Here is a 7673-nt window from a genome sequence, read left to right on the forward strand (position 1 = left end):
TGTGTTTTTCTGTTTTGTTTTGTATGTTGTTTTTTGTTTTTGTTTTCTCTTTGTTTTACTGATGGCTATGGAAGTGAGAGCTGGACCATAAAGAAGGCTGACTGCCAAAGAATTGATGCTTTTGAATTATGATGCTTTTGAATTACGCTGCTGGAGGAGACTCTTGAGAGTCCCATGGACTGCAAGAAGATCAAACCTATCCATTCTGAAAGAAATCAGCCCTGAGTGCTCACTGGAAGGACAGATCCTGAAGCTGAGGCCCCAATACTTTGGCCACCTCATGAGAAGAGAAGACTCCCTGGAAAAGACCCTGATGTTGGGAAAGATGGAGGGCAAAAGGAGAAGGGGACGACAGAGGACGAGATGGTTGGACAGTGTTCTCAAAGCTACAAACATGAGTTTGACCAAACTGCGGGAGGCAGTGGAAGACAGGAGAGCCTGGCGTGCTCTGGTCCATGGGGTCACGAAGAGTCGGACACGACTAAACGACTAAACAGCAAAATGTAGTGTTTGTTTTCTGATTTTCAGAAAGGCTTTGAGTGATGCCTGGGGGCAGATCGATAAGAGAGGAAATGAAGACAGGATTTGGGGTGTTTTTCCTCTGCTTTGCATATATAAGTGTGATTGTCGGTGTAGCCTTGCTTTTGAATGAAGTCATTTGAACTTATGAATTGGTGTGTGTATACTGTAGACTCAGTAGATGGCGATGTGTAGCCACGGACAACTATGTCATTTCTCATTCATAGCCCTCAACTCGTGATTCTTATTGCAGTAGCAGAAAAGATGCAGGTACATTGGTACAAGTAAAGATAAAATTAATACAACAATACAACATAAGATAAAAATAATAATAATACAGAAGGGAGCCGGCGTTTGTCCACAGACAGCTTTCTGGGTCATGTGGCCAGCATGACTAAACCGCTTCTGGCGCAACGGAACACCGTGACAGAAACCAGAGCGCACAGAAACGCCGTATACCTTTCTCACCACAGCCGTACCTATTTATCTACTTGCACTGGTGTGCTTTCGAACTGCTAGGTTGGCAGGAGTAGGGACAGAGCAACGGGAGCTCACCCCGTCACGGAGATTTGAACCGCCAACCTTCTGATTGGCAAGCCCAAGAGGTTCTGTGGTTTAGACCACAGCGCCACACGCATCTCCATTTCTCTGCCACAGCGGGTGGGAAAAGCTGTTTTTCATTTCTCCCTCCCATCGAGGTCAATGAGAGGGAAATTTCTCATGCCAGGCCTGGACCTTGTCCAAAGTCTTGTCAACAGGGGTGTGCCTGGGGAATGAAGTGCTATAGGATTTGGCATAAGTGTGCTCCGCCTACATCCTGCCCATACCTCCACCCTGTTTTTGATTGGTTTACTGGATTATCTTCATCAGTGGAGTTTAATATCAGTGCATCATGGGTGTTCCACTGGTGTGCATGCCATGTCCATGGGGCAACATAGCTCTGGTTCTGCTGAGCTCACTCCATCTTCTAAATCAGGGTTTCTCAAACTTGGGTGTCCAGCACTTTTGGGACTACAAATCCCATCATCCCTGACCTACTAGCTAGTGAATTTTAAGGTCTTATATATATAAAATAAATGTTCATAAATGTACCAAGCAAGCACATACATAAATGTATAAACCACATGTCTGAAACCCCACAGTAGTTATCATAACAAAAGAGTGGCCAGGATGCCCAGGTAATCCAATCAGGTAACCTGGCAGACAGGATAAAGACAAGGCACTCAGATTTCTGTTGTAGTCCGCCCCTTTTCTGATGTATATATGATGTACTGGGAGGTGGTCTTGGGCTACACCCCTTCTGTGATGTATGTATGATGTATGGAGGGGTGGTCTTGGGCTCCAGTGTGGGCAGTTCAAAAGTCTATATAAGGGCTTGTGCGTACGGTTCGGGGTCCTCCTCCTCCTCTCTCCTGCATGTGGGGGGAGCACCCTGTTGCAACAGCTTTAATAAAGATCAGGCTTACTAACTGCTTTGCTTCTCAATATTCTCTGGTTGGCCTCTGTTATTTTCTCTTACCGATGGAGAACCTAGAAAGGACTCTATAAGGGCTCTTGTGTACCCCATAAGGGAAAGGGAGCAGTTTTTGTTTACAACACTAGGGATGATGGGACTTGTAGTCCAAAAACTGCTGGACGCCCAAGTTTGGGAAACACTGTTCTAAAGCCTTTCAGCCCATGGATCTGAGGTATAGGATCATACTCATTAAATTTAATTTGAAAGTGCTAATAAGAACTCATATACTTGTGCCCCATAGTATTACAGTGGTACCTTGGGTTACATACGCTTCAGGTTACAGACGCTTCAGGTTACAGACTGCGCTAACCCAGAAATAGTACCTTGGGTAAAAACTTTACCTCAGGATGAGAACAGAAATCGCACAGCGGCAGTGGGAGGCCCCATTAGCTAAAGTGGTACCTCAGGTTAAGAACAGTTTCAGGTTAAGAACGGATCTCCGGAACGAATTAAGTACTTAACCCGAGGTACCACTGTACTTTTGACAGGTTTGGATAACAGAGAGAGAAGGGGAGAGAGAGCACGTCTTTCGTTTTTCTTATTATTTCTTCCTCTCTTTTTTTAGTAGTATTTTATTCCAATTTCAAAATATCATTCCTGGCTCGGTCTGAAAATTTAAGCTGACCGGGTTATGATTCACACTGACTTAAATACCTGTTCCTGAATTATCATATGCAAGGCACCTGCAAAAATAAAAAGGATGTGAAACACAGCGTGGACAAGAGAGGAACTTGTGACTGGGCAGAGGAAGCTTTGTAAAGAATGGGTGACCAACTTCTGCATTCTCAGGGGCCGCTCTGTTCCCCACAACCAGGTCCCATCGTGACACTGGCAACATCGTACAAATAAGCAGGGCCGGCCCTGCTATTAGGCAGAGTAAGGCAGCTGCCCTCCCTGGAAGGGAGGGAGTGGCCAGATATTGGAGGCCTGTCCTGTGCCCTCTAAGCTAGCCAGCCTACTACCTTCCAGCACAGCGGAGAACATTGCTCTGTCACCAACACTGAATTAAGGCTGCGTGCACACTATATAGCACATTTGTTTTTTGTTTTGTCCCCAATTTTTTTTTATTGGTTTTCACAATATTATAAACAAACAAACACACAAGACAAACAAACATAAATCATAGCCTTATTGAAAATTACACTTATTAACTTTGTTAAGTGACTTCCTCGCTTCCCCTTGGTTGAATTTCATTGCATGTCCTTTTAACGGTTTTCCAAATCCCAATTCTTATGAAATTTAACTTAAACATTAACATCCTTAAATCTTCACATTATGGAATTAAACATATTAATTCATCACGTAACATAAATAAAATCCTCAACCAATTAAGTATCTGCAAACTGTTTTCAGTTAATTTAACTTAACATATTTAACTAAATAATCATTAAATTTGATCCACTCTTCCGGATACTCCTCCTCCTTCTGGTCGCAGACTCTTCCGGTTAGGTCGGCTAGCTCCGAAAAATCCATCATCTTCATCTGCCATTCTTCTATTGTTGGTAATTCTTGGGTTTTCCACTTTTTAGCTAACAAAATACGAGCAGCAGTTGTGGCATACAAAAATAATTTAACATCTTTCTTGGGCAATTCCAAACCTGTTATTCCAAAAAGAAAGGCCTCTGGTTTCTTTATAAATGTATATGTCAACATTTTTTTCAATTAATTATGAATCCTTTCCCAGAAGTCTTTCATCTTGGGACAGCTCCACCACATGTGATAAAAAGTTCCTTCCTTTTCTTTACATTTCCAACATAGATTGTCACAGTTATTATATATCTTTGCTAAATTTACAGGAGTCAAATACCATCTGTAGAAAGAAGCTATGTAGCACATCTCCCCCTTCCAAGAATTCTGGGCACCATCAGTTTGCTTAGGTTTGCTTGGAATTGTAACTCCATGGGGTAAACTACAGCGCCCAGAATTATCTGAAGGGGGAAATGTTCTTCAAATGTGCTTTAGAGGTATTGTGAGCCCACAGCCATGAGTTCAAATGCCAGTCCACTTGCGTTCTGCATGTGGAATGGGGTGGGGATCCTTCAACTAATACAGCAAAATGTTTGGGGCTGAACCCCTGCAAAGAATTCACCATGACTGGCGCAGAGCTACATGTAAATGCTGATTACATCCATGTTGCCAAGCCCGTGATTAGGGCAAACATGAAAAAGTGGAATATGTCTTACAACCTGTATTTCCCCCCCTCTTGCGAGTGAAACTGCTGGCAAACTTTCCCCCGTGTCATCGAAATTTGGTGAAGCCACAGGGGCAGCTGGTTCCGGGTTTAAGCGTAAGGGACCTCTTGGGAACATGGGCCCAAAGTTGTAGAAAGATGACCAACCAGAATTTGGCTGATTGGCAGGTGGTGGCATTAATACAGTGGTACCTCAGGTTACATACACTTCAGGTTACATACGCTTCAGGTTCCAGACTCTGCTAACCCAGAAATAGTGCTTCAGGTTAAGAACTTTGCTTCAGGATGAAAACAGAAAATGTGCTGCGGCGGTTGGCAGGAGCAGGGACCGAGCAACGGGAGCTCACCCCGTCACGGGGATTCAAACCGCCGACCTTCTGATCAGCAAGTCCTAGGTTCTGTGGTTTAACTCACAGTGCCACCCATGTCCCTGATAAATGTGGTACTCTACATCTTTTTAACTGCTGCTGTTTTCGCGTTTTGGGTGTTGGAGTTCGCTTTTATTGACGCATGAGGATTTACGTAGTGCTGTCTTGTTTTTATGTGAGCCGCCATGAGAGGGTTTTGCCCCCAAAGGCAGCCGGCCATTTCAAATAAACAAGGAGCCGGAGAATAAGGGTGATGCCAGAGGGAAGAGATGGTATCCGCCTCCGCACCCCACCCTCCACCCCAGCAAAATTCCAGAAACCTTTCCCTAATAAAAATGACAAGCAGAAAACCACAAGGCTGCCTGTAAAAATTTAGTCAAGGGCTAAATTAGAAGCAGAGAGCGTAGGAACATCTGGCCGTAGATAGATGTTATTGTGAGAATATAAAAAGTGAGTCACATCCGGCAGTTTTACAAAAGGTCCAAACTTTTATACTGCGGAGAAAAGTAGGGGAGCAAGGGGGCAAAGCGTTGGAGCATGGTGAAGCCTGGGTCATGCCGTGCAAAAGCCACAGGTTCAAACTATTGGCTCTTTTCTGCGACATGCAAAACTGCCCGCTGGTGAGAGGTCCTTGCCAGCCTTTCCAACTTTGAGAAGGGCTCTGGACTGGTTTGTTTTCAGCACAGAGCATGAGGTTCTTAATATCGGGTTTGTGGGTTCAAAGACCTACGTAGGTGAAAAGATTGCTGCATTGCAGGGGATTGGACTACAGTGGTACAGTGGTACCCGGCAAGACGAATGCCTCGGAAGACGAAAAACCCGCTAGACGAAAGGTTTATGCAAGTAGATAAATAGGTACCGCTCTGGCGGGAAGGTAAACAGCATTTCCGTGCGCTGCTCTGGCTCGCCAGAAGCGGCTTAGTCATGCTGGCCACATGTACGCCGGCTCACTTGGCCAATAAAGTGAGATGAGCGCCGCAACCCCAGAGTCGTCCGCAACTGGACCTAATGGTCAGGGGTCCATTTACCTTTACCTTCACCACATTTATCAAGTCTTGAAAGAGTCTGTACCTTCCTTCTAGTGCTCCTCGAACCCTTCTCCTTCTCCCCGCTTGGTGAGTCCATCCTTCCTCTCTGCAAAACCCAACTTCTCATACCCCCATCAACACCCGAGTCACAGTTAGTCCCATTGCGCTGATAGGGCAACTGAGCTGGAGGAGTAAAGTTACTTAGGGGTGAATTCCCAGTGAGGGATTAATTTGCAAGCGCATTGTCGAGATGTTGCAACCGGGACATTGGTAACCGGGTGGTTTGTTTCACATTTCCTCTGGAAAGGGTAACTCCAGATTAAATGTCAGTGGAGGCATGGGCACTCTGATGCCAACCACATCATGCGGGTGCTGCAAAAAATATATATGCATAGATGAGGGGCACCACCCCCACAATAAACACCCATCCTTGCTCTAAGGCAGGCATCCCCAAACTTGGCCCTCCAGATGTTTTGGGACTACAACTCCCATCATCCCTAGCTAACAGGACCAGTGGTCAGGGATGATGGGAATTGTAGTCCCAAAACATCTGGAGGGCTGAGTTTGGGGGTGCCTGCTCTAAGGCATTCAGTTAATACAGTGGTACCTTGGTTCTGAAACGCCTTGGTACTCAAACGCCTTGGTTCCCAAACGCCAAAAAAACCAGAAATAAGTGTTCTGGTTTTCGAATGTTTTTTGGAAGCTGAACGTCTGATGCGGCTGTCAGCTATTGTTTCTGGGACGCCTGCACCAATCGGAAGCTGCGCCTCAGTTTTCGAACATTTCAGAAGTCAAACAGACTTCTGGAACAGATTGTTTGGCGCTTTTGTTTTTGCTATTTGCGCTTTTGTTTTTGAGGCTTTTTCGGTTAATTTGTTTTTGTGACTGAGTGGAACCCAGTTCAACTACTGATTAAATGAATGACTGTGTGACTGCGGAAATGGATAAAAACAAACAATGGCTATTATCAGTCCAGGTAAGAAAAAACGTTATTTTTAATTTTTATCATCTACAACACTGTCTTATTCTTGCTTTCATCTGATGGATCAATTGTCTCGTTAGAGAGTAAAATTCATGTTAAATTACTGTTTTAGGGGTTGCTTTTAAAAGTCTGAAACGGATTAATCCATTTTGCATTACTTTCTATGGGAAAGCGCGCCTTGGTTTTGGAACACTTTGGTTTTGGAACGGACTTCCGGAACGGATTAAGTTTAAGAACCAAGGTACCACTGTATAGTATTTTCCATGGAATCCTGCTGCCTTTATACTGTTCCAATTCCTTGCAATGTTATTTTCTGTTTGCTTGCATTTGTGTGTAAGTGTCGGTTTCTGCTCTTCCATTGTTTTCTTCATATGGAAGTCAGGATAGAGATTAGTTCCAGGCAGGGCTCTTTTATCTTTTGCAACAGCTGCATGGCAGGCAAAATTTCAACCGGCACTTCTGCCTGATGTTGCAGGCGCATGAGGCAAGCCAAAGTGGCTAACAGATTGAGATTGAATCCTGACAAGACAGAAGTACTGTTTTGGGGGGACAGGAGGCGGGCAGGTGTGGAGTATTCCCTGGTCCTGAATGGGGTAACTGTGCCCCTGGAGGACCAGGTGCGCAGCTTGGGAGTCATTTTGGACTCACAGCTGTCCATGGAGGCGCAGGTCAATACTGTGTCCAGGGCAGCTGTCTACCAACTCCATCTGGTATGCAGGCTGAGACCCTACCTGCCTACAGACTGCCTTGCCAGAGTGGAGCATACTCTGGTTATCTCCCGCTTGGACTACTGCAATGCGCTCTACGTGGGGCTACCTTTGAAGGTGACCCGGAAACTACAACTAATCCAGAACGCGGCAGCCAGACTGGTGACTGGGAGTGGCCGCCGAGACCATATAACACCGGTCTTGAAAGACCTACATTGGCTCCCAGTACGTTTCTGAGCACAGTTCAAAGTGTTGGTGCTGACCTTTAAAGCCCTAAACGGCCTCGATCCAGTATACCTGAAGGAGCGTCTCCACCCCCATCGTTCTGCCCGGACACTGAGGTCCAGCACCGAGGGCCTTCT

This window comes from Podarcis tiliguerta, assembly GCF_965153285.1.
Source record: "Podarcis tiliguerta genome assembly, chromosome: 13".
Classification (NCBI taxonomy): domain Eukaryota; kingdom Metazoa; phylum Chordata; class Lepidosauria; order Squamata; family Lacertidae; genus Podarcis; species Podarcis tiliguerta.